Genomic DNA, 19,010 nt, shown 5'->3' with positions numbered 1-19,010 from the left:
TAAGCATTCCTTTGGCATTGGCAGAAGGCTAGGTAGGTTTGAAAAGCCTGTAAAGTGCTAGCAAAATGTTTATTCAGAAATCGTTTATTTTTCCATGCCACATGGGCAAAAGTCTTATTGAGGTATATCAAGTTGAAATTGTTATGTCTCATTGATTGTAAATCTTTGAATCAGATTATTCGTTGATATGGAAAGCATGTCATGTGATACTCATCTGCCTTTGTTGTTCTTTGTCCCCCTTTGTTTCTGTCATGTTGATATATATATATATATATATATATATATATATATATATATATATGGCATAACGTTCTGTTGTAACTGTTATTGAACTCACTAAGCATCACCGCTTATCCCTCTTAGTGTTTAATTATTGCAGGTGATAAACATCCAATATAGTTATGTACTATTAGAAGATGTAGAATAGATAATATTATAGCTTTTGTATTTAGTGTATAAGTTCCTGGGAAATTATGTAATATATAAAACTTTGTAAAAACCTCTTTTGTCGGTTTGTATCCAATCTTTTGTAATAAGACCATATATGTAAAATATGTTTATGAATATGCATGTAGCATGTTTGGAATAATATTGTAAAGTTTAGAAAGGGGTTCTTTCAGTCATGGTATCAGAGCAGTAGTTTAATTGAACTAAATACCACAAATTGGTATTTAGACTTAAACCGTCAGAAGTTTAATATATGAACGGATTCATTAGGAGTATATGGATACAAACCATAGGAAAGAATTAAGTGGAGTATTAAATAATGATAAATCTTAATACTTTAAAGTACTAAGCTACTTCAAAATTTTTAGAGCATTAGTTTAAGCGAACTAGGAATTGTAAGGATTTCTAGGCTTAAACTTGAATTGCTAAGTAATGATGGTACGATGTGTGCCTAGTATACTTTAGGTTGAATACCTCACTTGCTATAGTGTGCACTAGTATACTTTAAGGGAGATGCCTTAAATGCTAATATGTGCTGGAAGATAAATAAAATACCCGAAAACGCGAGCACGATTTAGAGATATGTGGTGCCACTCTTTCTGTTTCAAAGAATCCACGTGTCAATCGAACTGTTTCTGTTTCTATATTCCATCGGCTCAATCTGCTTGATCTGATTCTAGCAGATAAGTACAATCTCATAATACCTTTCGTGGCCGCGGTAGGTCACAATCTTTTTCTCTTCAGTCACCATCGTGTCGAAAATGTGGAAAGAATCACCAGGGTCAATGAAGAATAGAAAAGGACCAGTGATTTGCTTTGGATGCGGAGAAAAGGGTCACGTGAAGCCCGTTTGCCCGAGGAAGAATGTTACATGCTATGCTTGTGGTGCTACTGGCCACCAAAAGCGTTTCTGCCCTTCTCTTTTTAGCCAGATAATGGGAAGTCAAGCTTCCATTCAATAACCGATGAGTACTTCAACTAAAAAAGAGGAGGTGTCAAAAGCTGAAGGCCGTGCATACCAGATTATCGCAGAGGACGCACGCGAGGACCCGAATGTTGTGACCGGTACATTTCTCGTCAATTCTAGACCTGCTCACATCTTATTTGCTTCTGGTGCCTCAGATTCTTTTGTGTCTCATGAATTTGCGCGTTCTTTTCAAATTGCTTACTATACACTCGCCCAACAATTTCATGTAAATACCGCGGGAAGTGAATCAATAATTGCTGATAAAATCTATAGAGATTGTGTCATAGAAATAGAAGGATATAAATTTTCTTGTTAACATGATCCCTATCTCCTTGCCCAACTTTAATATCATTCTTGGCATGAAAATTTTCAAGATGATAAGGAGACTAACGATAGTTGACATCAATAACTTCATAAATAAACGATCGAAGGATATCGTAAAATAAAACCTATCAAGTGACACCGTAAATAGTGTATTAATACCTATAGAGTGGTGTTGTACATTTAAACTATGTTTGATGAAATAATAACACCTTTGGAGGAATGTTGTGTGTTCAAAGTACATTCGGAAGAGATGAATATTTTGGTGTAATCCATGAAGTTGTTCCACCGCTGACCAGATTGAAGCAGTGATTGCTTACAGAGTTAGAAGAACTAGAGATGGTGATGAATACTTCGACAATATCGAAAATTGATATTGTGTAAGATTTAGAAGAATTCAATGAAGATCAAAGGAAAGGCTAACAAAGTTTTCAGACTCAATAGGCCAAGACCTTGCCTAACATTGTGATGTAGTATGCAGTTCGAGTAGTATGGTAAGAACTGATATGTAACTCTCAGACTTAGTATTTAATAATACCGAGTGACAATTGACTTCTATCACATTCTTATAAAAGTTCCATAGTGTGTTAAGCCGACTTTAACATACTTGATTAGGATGGTGAAATGAGTCATTTAGTTAGGCTGAATGACTTACTAGTCAGAGTAAGGTAGAGTATATAGTTGAAGAAGATATACACTTATAGTGTTGCATGAGAAGAGATGTTGCTATTAGGAATGACAGAGAACCTAGTCGAAGCTAGTAAAATATGCTAAGATGCAGTTAAAATGCAGACTTCCTAGAATAGATTCCTATGAAGTAGACTTAAAAGATACACCCATGAGAAGAAAATTTTTCTCATATAAAGGAATGACGATGTCATGAAAGGATAATGAAATGAATAAATGTACATGGTGACTTGCATGAGTTAGAAGATGATACAGATAGTTGGAGATTGTTTGTCTCCACACTACTAGAGTAAATTCTGGTACAGTGTGTCTTGTAAAGTAGACACTACCCGAGAAAGAATTATATGAAGAATTTGGAAGTGAAATTCCTATCGACCTAAGAAAAATATTAGGATATGCTAGATTGAGCTTATGCATAAAAAGAATTCTAGAAGGTAAATTTAAGAAATTCAAGATATGTTTGATAAAAACGTGAAATCCCTAGTTGAGTCTAGGAGAAATTGTTGTATGTACTTGTTTGAACACACTCAGGTGTGAAAAGTTTCTTTGTGAAAACTTTTGAATGGTGACTTGGGAACTGCGAGACAATACTTGGGACGAGTATGAGTAGGTGTCAATAGTAGTAGAGGCCTATACTACTGGAAGCGCAAGACTCACACTTGGATCAGGGAAAGTCACAAGGTTACCAAGAAATTAGAAATTGATTCCGTTTTTGTTCGAGTATGTCATTACCTTCGTTTCAGTGATGACTAAGAAAATGATTTTCGTTCAGACCTTAGTGGTCGTAAAGAATCAAGTCCGACTAATATAAATCTGCAAAGTGAATTGATTGATTCAAAGAACCATGTCTTGTGTAGCGACGAAACTTTAATCGGAAGATTGAAGAAGGAGATGGTCGAGGTAGTCGATAAAAGTATAACAACCTTCATTAAAGGATTAAGCAACCATTAGCTAGAAATGCTACTAGTTATGAAGATATTATATCACATTAGAACATGAAGGAAGGTTTCTTCTATGATAGTGTTTGACTAATAGAAATAAGAGTATGGTTCGTTTTATGTTTTTTGCATTATGAAATCAAAGGTCATTAGAATATGACCATTCGAGTTGTTGTTATAAGAAAAAGTAAAGACCATATCTTGAGTTGAGTCTATAAATCCAAATTTAAGAAGGAGCAAGAGTCTGCAATGAGAAGAGAGTGCAAGTTTGAGCACCACCATCAATTAAGAAGTCCAAGAGCTTAACAAGTCAAAACGGAGCACCAAAATCCATATGGAATTCCAGAAGCTCCAATGGAGAGATACGTACAAATATACTTGGATAAAACTGTTGCGAGACATGGTGTGCCGCTAAAGATTACTTCTGATCGTGATAGTAGCTTCACTTCTCATTCTTGGGCAAGTATGAAATGTGAATTGAGATCTCGTGTCACTCTCAACATAGCTTATTATCCCTAAATAGATGGTCAGAAGGAGAGAACAATCCAAACAGTAGAAAATATACTGAAGGTATATGAAGCACTATATGGGCGTAAGTGTCGTACTCCATTATGTTGACGTGATGTAAGACAGAAAGTTCTTGGTGTTCCTGAAATGATTCAATACACCACTGATAAGATTAAAATTGTACGAGAAAGAATGAAAGCGACCCAGGATCGACAAAAGTCCTATGCAGTAAAGAGAAGACGACCTATAGAACTCTAGGTGGATGAATTCGTAATGCTGAAGGTATCCCCATGGAAAGGAATTATGCGATTTGGGAAGAAAGGAAAATTGAGTCCTAGATTTATTGGACCTTTCAAAATCATCCAGAGAATTGGTAAGCAAGCATACCGTTTGGAATTACAAGAAGATTTGGCAGGTATTCATGATGTGTTTCATGTGAGTTATCTGCGTAAATGTTTAAGCATATATGATGAAACAGTCTTGTTATCCAAGATGAAACTGGATAATAAAGTAAGATATGTAGAAGAGCCTGAAGAACTTATAAACGAGAGAATGAAATATCCCCATTTGTTTAAATCATTGTGATTTCGGGGACGAAATCCTCAAAAGGATGAGGTATTTGGAACATACACGTTCAATTATCATGTTTTGTTAGTTTAAAAATGAATATTCTTAAATAATATATGGTTTTGAGCAATGAGTTCTAACAAGATAGTTTTATGAAAATTGAAGTAAAACTATGTTTAGAATCATTCGGGAAGTATTGGAAGTCTTATGAGATTTCAATCAAAAGTCAAATATTGAAATTAACGAAAATGTGAAATTTAAGTTGAAAATAAGTAAAAATAATGTTATTGAAAGTTGTAGATTATCCCGTTAGAAACATTTAGGCAAAAACCTCATCGAAATCCGAATTATAACGAAGAAGTTATGACTTATTGAAGTTTCGCGACAAAATTGGCACGACGCCATATGACGTAAAAAGTGAGTTTACGATAAACTACTTTTTACCTTAAGCGATCTAAATAAAAGTCATAGTATTCGTTAAACTGAGAATTTTCATGAAAAGAACGTCCAAATCTGACTTCGTATGAAGAAGTTATGATTTTTCTAAGAATCGGCATAGCAGTACACAACCCGAAACTCGAAATAAAGATCGAGTGATTTTTAGCCGACAGAACCTAAACGAGAATCGAATATCTCATCAATTGTAGTACAACGGTAAAAAGACAGATGAAAACGGACGTCAGATGAAGAAGTTATGAATTTTTAACGGACTTTTCCTGTCCCGGCCCGTTAAAAATATAACATTAAAAATAAATTCAAAATTAGCTGACGGAATCTAAACGAAAGTTGTAGAGCATAATCTCACCTACGCGTGGATATAAAGAACGTTAAAAACGGAGCTCGTATACGAAAGATACGAATTTTTGAAGTTTTTGGCACAAACTTCAAGGCTGGTCCGAAGGAGTACGCCCAGCATACTCGTGTAAGAGACCTGGAGACCGTCATCCTCCCTACTCCTTCGCATGAGTGCCACGTGTCGTAGCCTTGACGAGTCCGAGATGATCCCTTCGTACGCCCAGCGTAACGAAGTACGCCCAACGTAGTGGCTCGCAAGGTAGTACGCCCCGCGTACCAGGATATTACGCCCAACGTAATGCGAGGCATCAGCCTCCTATAAATAGCAAGCAAGACCTCCCGATTTTTGTTTACAAATATTATTCTCTTTCACTCTCTATACCACTTTTAGCCTATCCAACACCCCCCGAAGCCTCGGGAACACCCCTGGCACCCGAAGCAAGCCTGGAGCCCCGAAGTCTCCAAGAAAAAGAGTTTGTCGAGTTGAAACTCTGCCCGCGCAAGGCCTGGTTTTCAACTAAAATCCCCAGTTTCGTCAAAGAAAGTCGTTTTTAGAGACGAAGTGCTGCCCAAATCAACATTTCATCATTCGGTTATTTCACGGTGAGTTGAATATAGGGACAATTGTATGTTATGTGTTATATGTTCAATGTGCTTTCCTATGTTATTATGGTTTTATACCTTTGGCTATGTAGAGCATGACTCGTATAACTTCTGGTATTAGCTTTGAGCCTTTGGCCATGTAGAGCATGTCTCGTATTATTTTGGTAACAGAGCTATACCGTTGACCTTGAAGTGAATGACTAAGCATCACTTGGGTATTGGTATGTAGCCATTGATCATGAAGTGAATGGTTAAGCATTCATTTGGCATTGGCAGAAGGCTAGATAGGGCTGAAAAGCCTGTAAAGTGCTAGCAAAATGTTTATTCATAAATCGTTTATTTTTCCATGCCACATGGGCAAAAGTCTTATTGATGTATATCAAGTTGAAATTGTTATGTCTCATTGATTGTAAATCTTTGAATCAGATTATTCGTTGATATGGAAAGCATGTCATATGATACTCATCTGCCTTTGTTGTTCTTTGTCCCCCTTTGTTTTTGTCATGTTGATATATATATATATATATATATATATATATATATATATATATATATATATATATATATATATATATATATGGCATAACGTTATATTGTAACTGTTATTGAACTCACTAAGCGTCACCGCTTATCCCTCTCAGTGTTTAATTATTGCAGGTGATAAACATCCAGTATAGTTATGTACTATTAGGAGATGTAGAATAGATAATATTATAGCTTTTGTATTTAGTGTATAAATTCCTAGGAAATTATGTAATATATAAAACTTTGTAAAAATCTCTTTAGTCGGTTTGTATCCAGTCTTTTGTAATAAGACCATATATGTAAAATATGTTTATGAATATGCATGTAGCATGTTTGGAATAATATTGTAAAATTTAGAAAGGGGTTCTTTCATCAACGGTCAAAGTCAACAGTCCATGTTGACCCAACTCGTTGAGTGTAGTTAGCAACTCGTCGAGTTCCTTAAGGGTTCAGAAGGTCATAAAACCCTCACTGACTCGCCGAGTTTCCGACCAACTCGTCGAGTCTATGCGTGTTCAGAAGTCGGGGAAACCCTAACTGACTCGTCGAGTCATCCCACTGACTCGCCGAGTCCATGTAGAAACCATTCTCATGCAATCTCCCTCCGACTCGTCGAGTTAACCATGCAACTCGCCGAGTCCCTTCAGTCCATTACTCATTCAGACAAATTTAAGCCACCCCAAAGCTCCAAATTGTAGATATAGCTTCCTAAGGCATGTTTATCACTAAAGTTGCAAACTTTACGTGCATGCAAGGCTCTAAAGGCTTCGAATATCAAATCCAAGCTTATAATGGGGTTTAACTGTTGGGTCTAAAATTATGGTTTATACTTTGCTTTTCTAGGCAATTGTATTTTTCTGAAATGTTTTAAGAGTTTACGGCTGTGTTTACGGCAGTAAACGGGTTTACGGCCGTAAACCCGTTCATGGCCGTGAACATGTCTACTATATATAGGGTGAGGAGTGCATGTAAGGAAAAGGTTGAAAGGAGCTTAAGTGTGTGAAACCCAAGGTGTTCTGGAGAGAGAAACTAGAGAGAAGTGTGTGTGTGTGTGTGTGTGTGAATCTCTTGTATCTGGATCTTCATTCTTATCAATTCATACATTAGATTCATCATCTTCTTCTTCTCCTTCTCCTTCATTTGATCTGGCATCATCCGTTTGATTGGGATTCCGCACCATCAAACGGATCGGATTGATACACAAGCAGATTGGGGACTTACAATTGGTATCAGAGCTTGGATTGTATCAGTCAATTTTGTCAGATCTGGAGCTTATTTGATCTTATTTTTGAAGGATTTCTACGTTTTTGGATAGATCTCTGAAAATTAGGGGGGTTTGTTCTTCGTGTGCTGTTTTTGGTCGTAACCAGCGAGGGGGTGGCGGTGTGTACGGCCAGCAGCTAAGGTTTCCGAAGAGTTTGCGGCCGGAGTTTACGGTCCGAGGAGTTTGCGGTCATAGGGTTTACGGTCCGAAGTAACGTGTACGACCCTCGGAGTTTACGGCCTCGCACGTGTACGGCTCGGAGTTTACGGCCTGCTCGTTTGCGGTCCTCGTCCTCGCATCGCAACCTCGGCCAGCAGGAGACTTCGATCATATTGTCCGAAGTTCGCGGTCAGCATTCATTTAAAAAAGAAGGAAGCACATTGGGGGTGCCGGGGATCGAACCCGGGTCTCTTGCATCTTTATCTCAACACCTTACCAATTGATCCACCTTGCCACACGCTTCTTTCCTTTCGATTTTAATTCATAAAGCGTCCCTGTCGGTTCCAACTTTCGCATTTTTGTCAATTTCAGCCCAAAATTGAATTTCTTTTATTTTTAAATTACTTTTTCAACCCAAAATTTTAGTTTTTAATTTTTGACTTTTAATTTTGACTTTTTACTTAAAATTTTGACTTTGAATTTTAAAGTTTGACATTTGACTTTAAACTTTGACTTTCTTGTTTAACCTTTAAATTTTCAAATTTAGCTTTTCGGTTTGACTTTTAAGTTTGACTTTTAGTTTGACTTTTTAAGTTTGACTTTTTAAGTTTGACTTTTAAGTTTGAATTTTTAAATTTGACTTTTAAGGTTGACTTTTGAGTTTTTAGTCAAAGGGCATTTTTGATAAACAATGAGTTCTTCAAACACCAAAGTCAATGAAATTTCTTGTTCTCAAACATGCATTGATAAAGTTAAAAATTTACTTGAGCATATCGAATTATTACGCAGAGAGAACAAGGACCTAAAATACGAAGGATATCAACTTAGGAAAGGACAGAAACCCCTGAAGGCTGAATTAGAAGCAAAAACCAAAGACTTTAGAAAACTTCAGGAAGAGTATAGCAATATGAGTGCGAATTATAGATATGTGACTGAACAACTTACTGAGGTAACTGCTGAGCTTGACACATTGAAAAACAAATTTGAAAATGCGGATTTTACTTTTAGAAAATTTGATGTGTCAAGTGAAGTAGTTGCATCCATGATAGAACATAATTTGCAATTCAAAGAGAATCAGCAAAAGGGTTTAGGATATGACAAAGTGCATCCTCCTTATAATCATAATTATCAGTTTAATCCTTTGACCAAAGAGGAGATTGCCAGAGAGCCTTATCTCAATTATGGCAAACCAGCTAGATTTGTGTTAGGAGGTATTCAGGTTGAAAATACTAATGTTTCTACTTCTTCTGCAGATTAACCACTAAGTCATTGCAAGCAAGCAACTGAAGAGAATGTGTCTGATAATAAATTATATCAAAGTCTGATGAGTTCAATTTTTTCGATATATTTGATGATATCTTTGATACTTCTGACGTGGATGTGCCAGAAAGTGTTGAGCTGAACGATTCTAATGCTTCTACTTCTTGTGCAGGTAAAGTAACGGAAGATGAGAACAAGGAGAAAACTGTTGAACAAACCAATATCTCCTTGAACTCTGAATACGTTGCTTCGAACTCAGTTGCTTCTGATCAACCTGCTGTTGAGAAGTACAGGCCACCAAAACAAGCGAAACAGAGTGCTTGTTGCAATTGTACTTGTGGGAACAAAAAGAGACAAGGCATGGACACGCCACCAGGGGCAGGAAGAAACAACTCCTACGTGAAGAAGCATACTTGTTTTCACTGTGGAACACCTGGACACATTGCCAGAAATTGTCCAAATCGCGCATACGTTCCCTACTATGCACAAGGGTGGCAGAACGCGCCAAGAGGGAGATTTTCCAAAAGAAACCCCTCAAGGTCACGTTCAGACAATGGCGATTGGAATGCCACGAAGGGCAAGAATCCAACTCCGAAGGCCAAGAATCAAAATCCAAAGGACAAGAAGGGAATGCCGGCCCAGAAGTCCAATCCAAAAGATGCTCCAATAAAGCCAAGACCGGTTAGGTCAAAGCCATCTCGGCAGCCGGTTTCAAGTTCAAAAGCAAGCGATAAGGCACCCAACAAATCGAAAAGGAAATGGGTTAAACCCGACTACAGATGGATTCCGAAGGTTCACTCTCCCAAATCTCCTAATGCTTCTAACTTTTCTACATCTTCTGTTTGTGATAAGCAGGACATGTCATGGGAGAGAGTTCTTTGCACAGATAACAAAGGTCAACCCAGTTTCAAAATGGACTGGGTTCCAAAGACCAACTGATCCCGCTCTGTGTCGGAGCAGCTATGGAGGCATATCATCATACTTCGGTTTGTTGGTAGTGGCTGTTCTAGGCACATGATAGGAGGCATCTCTCAACTGTACAACACTCAGAACATTGTTTGAGAGTATGTGTCCTTTGCAGGAAAGGAAGAAAGGAAGGGATCACTCATGGGGTTTGTTCTTAACGATCTGAAGAATTTTCGGATATGTTCTGAGATTATGCGTGCTGTTCTCAGACCTTCTGAATGCAAATTCAATCGGTGACTTACAGTTTGAATTTTCTTCTCTATACTCCTGAGTTTATCTTACACTGTTTCATTTCAAAGACATTTTTCTTTAATTTCCTTATATATCTTTCTTTAGTAGATTGTTTTGGGAAGTGATATGAAGTATAGTGCTAAAGGGCAATTTATGATGCGTGTAATGCACTTAAGTTGAATTGTCTAGACTCTGTATTCAATGTGCTGGTAGGCACAAAGGATTCAAAAGGACTAGACATTGATTAACCATGAAAGGACTAGACAATATAGACTTAGATAGTTTCATTTGGACTGACTATACGACGCTCGGGTATATTGAGCAGTGAGATAAACATGGGAGCCTGCAAGATACACTAAAAGTTAATTATCTAGAACTGTGGCTCAACATTTCCTTGATGTACGGACTTATGTCCTTAATTCTGGTTCTGATAGGGCGACTGGGGGGTTCTGATAAAGTAGGTCTGTAGGAAATTATTTTCTTGCTTTCTATCTGTCAGTCATATGTTGTCTCCTTTGCGCTATTGGAAGAGATCCGACCTGAAATGCAACATATGCAACTCTATTTCTACGCACCTCCTTATCTATGAAATTCTCTCTATATGTTAGCCATATGCTGTCTCCTCTGCATGATTGAAATGATCCGACCTGGAACACAGCATATGCAACATTCTACCTCTAAATCCCTCTATCCTAGTTAGCCATATGTTGTCCCCTCTGCGTGATTGAAAGAGATCCGACCTGGGACACAACATATGTACCTATTTCTAAATCTGACTTCTTTCTTAATGATTGAATACTCACCTAAAGTAAGGAGTTCTTTGGAAGTTCTTGATTACCGGGGTATATCGGGAAGTGGGAAACACATTCTAGTAAGGGTTGAATTTTAAACTTTAAAAGTTTTAAGGTTTGGAATTAAATGTTTCATTAGTGAGACTTTACAAATTCCAAAACTTGAGGGCAAGTTTTGTAACTTTCCAAACTTTTGGTTTCCATAACTTATGAAAACTTATGAGTTTTTAATATTCATATATGAGACTCTTCATATAACTTGAGGACAAGTTACAAAACTCACTTCAAGAACTACTTAGATAAATTTTAGCCATCAAGATTATCATATAATTTCACTATTGATCTAATCTAACTCATAGCAAGGCAATTCATATCAAATAATACAAATAATTATCTTATTATCTTAAAATTTTACAATTTTCCTTTAATTGGACGAGGATCAACATTACCAAATCAGAAAATACATTTTTTATGATTACAAAACAGTTTGTGGTAATGATCCTAGTCCAATTCTGGCAAAGAACTCGAAATTCTGCAACCTGAAGCCCCTACTCGACGAGTACATGAACTGGACTCGTCGAGTTGCCCTTTTACTGAGCGGACTCGTCGAATCAGCAAGTGGACTCGGCGAGTTCATCAGTCAGAGGCCAGAAAATCGATTTTTTCAGCTTTGAAAATTAACAAGCATCAAATATAACAGAAAACAATCCTAGCCTCTAATACCATTATTGGGCCTTAAGCACTATAACACTCCTATGGTGCACATGCAACCCTAGATTCTTTGGATCTATGTTTTCTCTAATTATACATGCATTTTCAATTTTCCAAAGCATACATCCTAACTAGCATACAATAGAGGATATACAATATAAAACTCATAGTTAGATGAATACCTCTTGATGTAGTTGTAGTTCTTGGCCTTAGAAAGCTTTAGCACCTCAAGTGTGATGCCTCTAACGTGTCACAAACACCAAATGCAAGAGGAGACTTGAGAGAATAGGCTAGTTAGCACAAAATCGTTTATCACTCTTTTAGAATGAATGGGGCAACCGATTTTGGCTTTAGGGGGTTGCTTTTATAGTGTTACAAAGACTAGGGTTTCATCCATGAAAACCCTAATGCACCATGACCTTTCATATTACTTAGGCTCCATGGGTTAAACCTCCATGAACTATCCATGGACTATCATATTGGTTTAGCCCATCCTAATTACCCATGGATCATTGGCCCACACTATAAGAATCATTGATTCACTTAATCAATCCCCGTATATTTAATTAGTCTCTTTTGATCACTAAATTAATTCCAAATTAATTCTTGATCAATACTAATTAAATAATATGATTTCTTAAATAATATATTATACTTATAATATATTAATAAATCACAAATAACCTTATTCTCAAAAGTCCATCCTATCAAATTGCACTGGTTAAGGCAACCCAAAAGGACCATGTTACTATCGGGTCAAGTACATCCCAGTTATAGTTATGGGCTTAGACACCTAATCCAACAGTCTCCCACTTGGATAAGTCTAATAACTATAACTGCCAATGTAACTTCAGGATCTGATTAGCAATCGTAGCTTTCCAAAGCCGCTGTCGAACTCTGACCTAGTCAGTGACGCGTCCTTTAGATAAGGGATCATATACTCCTCTGTTCTTCAAGATATCATGCGGAAAAATACATGGAACATAGTCATACTTATTGTCATGTAGTTTTTTTCCCGATTTCTGATTTGTCTGACATAGAACATAATTGAACACATCAATTTAGTTCTGACCAGGCCCGACACACAAGTCAAAACAAAATCATCGAGGGGCGCAAGATATCGCTTTTAATCCTCTTAGGATAAAAGGAACAGATAAACTTCGACATTATATGCTTGTACTAACTACTCATTAAATCATGCACAATGATATGTTTTATAATATCAAGTTACTGATGCGTTTTCGTATCATCAATGCACAACCAACTCGTAGTCAACAACTCATATATCTTGGTTTGAAGACTATATGATGTTATCGTCTCACAATCACTTGTGATAAATTCCATGAAGTGATTCAGGTGAGCGTGGGTTTAATCCAATACTCAAATCTTATTTCAGGAGCACTCATGAATGGTGTAGCAAACTTTTGCTATGTCTAACACCTTAGACAATCTACAAGCCAACTAATGACAGTCTATCCTCATAACCTATTTCCAAAGTATGATCGACTTTGGATAGTTTGAATAATCTTATTATTCTGGAAGTCAAAACATGCAAAAGTGAAACAATAGTAAATAATTGACACAAGACAGTAACATTACTTATAAATAAAACTCCTTTTATTCAATCATCAAATGTCAATTACAGTTTAGCTATTACAAGTTTCTAAATATTTATCTAATCACTAAAACTAATATCGTCTGTTAGCCCAATGCCCCTTGCATGTTGCAAGTGCTAACCCTACTAGGTCCCTTCGTGAGGGGATCTGCTGGGTTATCCTCTGACGATATCCTCTTCACAACGAGGTGTTATTCTTCTACTTGATGTCTTATGAAGTGGTACTTTCTATCGATATGCCTGGATCTACCATGATCTCTCGGTTCCTTAGTTAAGGCAACCGGCCCTTCATTATCTCAGAAAATCTCCACAGGCACCTTTATTGATGGTACAACTCCAAGGTCTCCGATGAATTTCTTCAACCATATCACCACTTTCGATGATTCGCTCGCGGCTATGTACTCTGATTCACACGTTGAATCAGCTACAGTCTCCTGCTTAGAACTTTTCCATGTTACTACTCCTCCATTTAGGGTAAACACCCAGCCCGAATGAGAGCGCAAATTATCTCTGTCGGTTTGAAAACCGGCGTCACAATACCCTGTCACTCTCAAGTCATCACTCCCACCGAGGTTAAGGACCCAGTCCTTAGTCGTTCGCAAATACATAAGAATCTTCTTTACTGTAGTCCAGTGAGCTTTACCAGGATTCCCTTGATATCTACTGACCATGATCAAAGCAAAGGCCACATAAGGGCGAGTACAAGTCATAACATGCAGTCCAATGAGCTTTATCAGGATTCCTCATTTCCGCTGTCTCAGCCTCTGTACTCGGACTCTGAGTCCTACTCAGTTTGGTATTGCTTTGGATAGGTAAGTCACCTTTCTTGGAGTTCTCCATGCTGAAACGATTCAACACCTTATCCAAGTAGGTACTTTGACTAAGTTTTATTAGTCTTTTACTCTTGTTTCTCATTATCCTTATCCCTAGAATATAAGCACCTTTTCCAAGGTCCTTCAGAGCGAAACACTTCCCAAGCCAGGACTTAACCTCCTGCAAGGTTGGGATGTCGTTTCCTATGAGTAGTATGCCATCCACATACAACACCAGAAAGCTAACTATACTGCCACTGGCTTTGACTTATACACAGGACTCATCCTCGCTTCTCGAAAATCCAAACTCTTTGACTTTCTCATCGAAAGAAAGAATCCATCTGCGAGATGCTTGTATCAATCCATAGATGGATTTCTCAAGCTTACACACTCTATTAGGGTAATTTGCATTGACAAAACCCTCTGGCTGACACATGTAAACATCTTTAGCCAACTTTCCATTAAGGAAAGCGGTTTTAACATCCATTTTCCATATTTCATAGTCATGGAATGCGGCTATGGCTAACATAACCCTTATAGATTTAATCTTCACTACTGGTGAGAAGGTCTCATCATAGTCAACTCCCTGAGTTTGAGTAAAGCCATTCGCAACCAGCCACGACTTATATGTGTGTACTTTCCCATCCATGTCGGTCTTTTTTTTGAAGATCCATTTGCACCCTACTGTTTTGCGACCCGGTACATTGTCAACCAAGTTCCAAACTTGATTGTCATACACGGACTGAATCTCGCTGTCCATTGCCTCTTTCCATTTAGCAGACTCGGGGCCTGCCATGGCTTCCTTGTAGTTAGATGGTTCATCCAAATTTACCAGTCGGATATCACTGATAAACGTATCACCTTCAGTAGTAATATGAAAACCATAAAACTCGGGTGCCATCCTAACTCTAGAGGAACGTCGAAGAGGTAATGACTAGTATTATTCCTCCAAATCCTCAGAAAGCTGGCCTTCGAATTTGAAACTTTCAGCCTAAGCCAGGTTCCCAGAGAAGAAAATGATGAGGCAGACGCACTAGCCAACCTAGGATCCTCCCTTGGAATCCCGACATAAATCAAGATCCCTATAACCCATATATTAATCCCAGCAATAGAAGATCCCTCCAACAACGTTGATAATCCTAATAAACATGAACAAACAAACAACGTAGCAATAATCCTAGATCATGACCTTCAACCACATCATCAAGATCCTAATTTTTAGGATCCTAACATCCAGGATCCTCCTCAAAACTCGAGATCCTGGATCCAGGCCATTGTTGAATACCTCCAGAATGGCACGATCCCAAGTGAAGAGCGTTTTGGTCAAAAAATAATTGAACAAAAATAGACCAAAGTGTATGAGAGGCTGTGATGTTCAGTATAAAACAAGTATGTAATATAGTTAAAAGCAACACAATTCGTTTACAACGAAAGCCATTGATCCTTGCTAGGATCTCCAGTATAAAACCTTGGGAGGTGATAATAATCACCAGCCTTGATGTTTTTATTGATTAAAATGAACGATTACAAGGTGAATGTAATGAGTACAAGAACAAGTGTCAGTACTCTGCCAGTAAATCGTGTGTAGTGTGATGAATACACGTGTTTTATATAGTAAAAACCTAACAACTAGAACTCTGAAAATTTCGGATCCTCCGAGATTACTGTTAGGGCCAAAATCATTACGATATTCAGGATCCTCAAATATCCAGGATCCTCAGCTACATCAGGGTCCCGACTAATTACCGTTATTATTTTTATTAATATTTATAACAATCATATTTTGTCTATAACTAACACGTGTGCATAAGTAGTCAAGGGAAGACCAATTATCAATGAAGAATCATCTCAAATATGCTAAATACATGGAATACTTGGTCAAATAACGTTCATGAAGCTGATCATAGAGGATCTCGGAAATATCGGACATCTTGTTGGCTAGTTTAGACTATAAATTGACACTTGTAATCTGCACACAACACACTGTTCTTTAGTCTAAGCTTACTCTACAAAATTCTCTACTCATTCTTACTAAGAACTCACTGCAATCTTCATTTTATATCAATAAAATCATGAAGGCAGGTGATCATTATCACCTCCAAAGGTTTTATGTCGGAGATCCTAGCAAGGATCAAGGGCTTTCCTTGTAAACCATTGTGTCACCGTCTTTTACCATTTTCTATTACACAACCTGAACATCACAACCTATCATTCAATTTGGTTGATTAATACTTGTGTAATCTTTGACCAAAATAATTTGGCGCCCACCGTGGGGCCGTGGTGTTCAAAATCCTTGAAAAATCATGTCTACCCAACCGATCCTCTCTTCGTCCTCTGTTCCTTCCATTCCAACCAAAAACCTACCACCTCCTCCTAGTGGGCCCCCTACTCAGAGGAAAACGCCTGACACTTCCAAGAAATGTAACACTCAGACTCCCAGGTACAAGTTTTAAAGCGTTATATACATGTTTATGGACTTACTCGACGAGTTGGTTGCCCCCAACTCATCATGTAGTGGCGGGTTAGCCCGCGTGGATTATTGGATCTACTCGACGAGTCGGAGGACCTGGACTCAACGAGTAGGAGCTGGGAGATGAAACCCTAATTTTTAGGGTTTGCACCCTATTTAAAGGACCTTAAGTCCTTTCCTCCAGTCCCTTATCACCCCTTGACGACCAGAAGAAACCCTAATCGCTATTAACCTTGTTCTTGAGTATTTTGTGAGGTTTAAAGAGTGTTTTTGTGGGTTTTGTGAAGAAGATTTAAAGTGCAAGGAGCTTGGAGCAAAGGGAAGCTTGTGGATCTGACTCTACTTCAACTTGGCATCATTTTGAAGGTATCAAGTCGTTACCTTGGCTTATCTTTAATTAGATCTCTTCATGCCTAAGTTTAGTGCCGTCTTTAGAATATTTGGGAGTCATTTCGGGTATTGGGGCAAGATCTGAAGTTGTAACTTCAGATCTGGACTCCCCTTGGTCCCTATAGCCATAAAGTTATGAGATTTGGCAAGCTTGGGCCCTTCCCTTTGAGTTAACCTTTCCCTTAGTCTAGTTTTGGCATTTAGGACCATGCATGTATGTAAGGTTTGCAGCTTTACATGGAAACCATGCCCTAGGAGGTTGGATCTGCAATATGGAGCTTTGGGGTGGCTTAAAAACATATGTGTAAGAAATGGACTGCATGAACTCGACGAGCCGCTTATCTGACTCAGCGAGTTGGATGAAGGTTGCCCGTGTCTGATTCTGCATGAACTTGGCGAGTCAGTAAGAGAAATCGACGAGTCAGTTAGGGTTTTACCCGACATTTGGACACACGTGGACTCGACGAGTTGGTTGGAAACTCGGCGAGTCAGTTAGGGTTTTATGACTTTCCTGAGTTCTTAAGGAACTCGACGAGTTGCTAGCTGCACTCGACGAGTCGGGTCAACATGGATTGTTGACCTTGATCTTCGACTTCGACTTGGACCAAGGGTTGACCAGTTTGACTTCTGGGGATATTTTGGTACTTTGGGAATTTATGGAAGTGGATCATTGGTGAACGTAGGTGTTAGACTTGGAGCTGCATTTGGTGGAGGTTTACTTTACTACTTCGAGCTACTCGTGAGGTAAGTTCTCCTCACTATATCAACGGCTTCTAAGGCACCAATGCTGGCCCTTTTTCGGATTTGTATCCGGGTTATTGCATGATATGCTTATTGATTTACATCCTTGTAGTTAGGATGGTGATATGCTTAGTGACCTGGTTAGGTCGGTATCCTGGTATATAGGATAATTCTATGTTAGTGGCCGGTTAGGTTTGTATCCTGGTTATAGGATGTTGCTATGATTGGTGATCTGTTAGATTGGTTTGAATGGTATATATGCTAGCGTATGATATTTATGTGCACAAATTTGTTTGATTGGGGGTTGGGTTGAGGCGGTCCTGCTTTGTGCTGAAGGCCAACATACCCAGGGCGGTCCGGATAGACTACAGGCCTGGGAGGGCATACTAGTTAGGCCGAAGTCCCGACGAGTGGTCCGGATAGGTTGTAGGCCCTGCGAGGAGGTCCAGACGTGCCGAAGGCTCAGAGAGCGGTCCAGATAGGCTGAAGGCCTGCGAGGCAGTCCAGTCAGGCTGAAGGCTCATTATGCATGCTGTTTGCTTATATGTTATTGATATGTTTTATGGCGTTGGTATTTTGGGGAAACTCGCTAAGCCTTCGAGCTTACATTTATCGATTATTGTTTCAGGTACTTCTGATGATCGCGGTAAGGCGAAGGCGTGATCGTGCACCTCCTTATGTTTTTTATGATTTGATTCCGGGAAACTCTAACATTAAACCATTTTGAAAACATGTTTGTAATAATTATTGGTTTTTGAATGACTCAAAAAGTATTAAATTGGCTTGAATTGTTTGGTTGTTACAAGTTGGTATCAGAGCCTTGGTTTGAGTGAATTGGAAGAAGCACTCGCGTGTCTCCAGTCTCAAACTAAGGACAAGATTTTAAAACAATTTTCTTAAAATGTTTTCAAAATAATAAAGGAAGATGCAAGTGTACGATCAACCGGATCCAGTTAGTAGACCCCAAAATACTTACGAATTATTTGATTTATGTGATATGTTAGAACAACATGCTGGTACTAGGCTAGGGATCTTCAGGAATTGTATGATAGAATTTCATGACTATATGATGCCTAATAGACTAGGGTTTTTCCTTATATTAAATTGACATCATTACAGTAGTTGCTTAGTGTATGCATCACGGTTGTACATAATTAAGATCTTATATCCTGAGAATGTTTGGTTTGGCCTTATTTCCTGTTCTTGTCTGATGAAGGGCTTAGGGTAGGATCAGGTATTTGAA

This window comes from Lactuca virosa, chromosome 4, assembly GCF_052849685.1.
Source record: "Lactuca virosa cultivar CGN04683 chromosome 4, Lactuca_virosa_CGN04683_v6, whole genome shotgun sequence".
Lineage (NCBI taxonomy): Eukaryota > Viridiplantae > Streptophyta > Magnoliopsida > Asterales > Asteraceae > Lactuca > Lactuca virosa.
Note: the sequence above shows the minus strand (reverse complement) of the source record.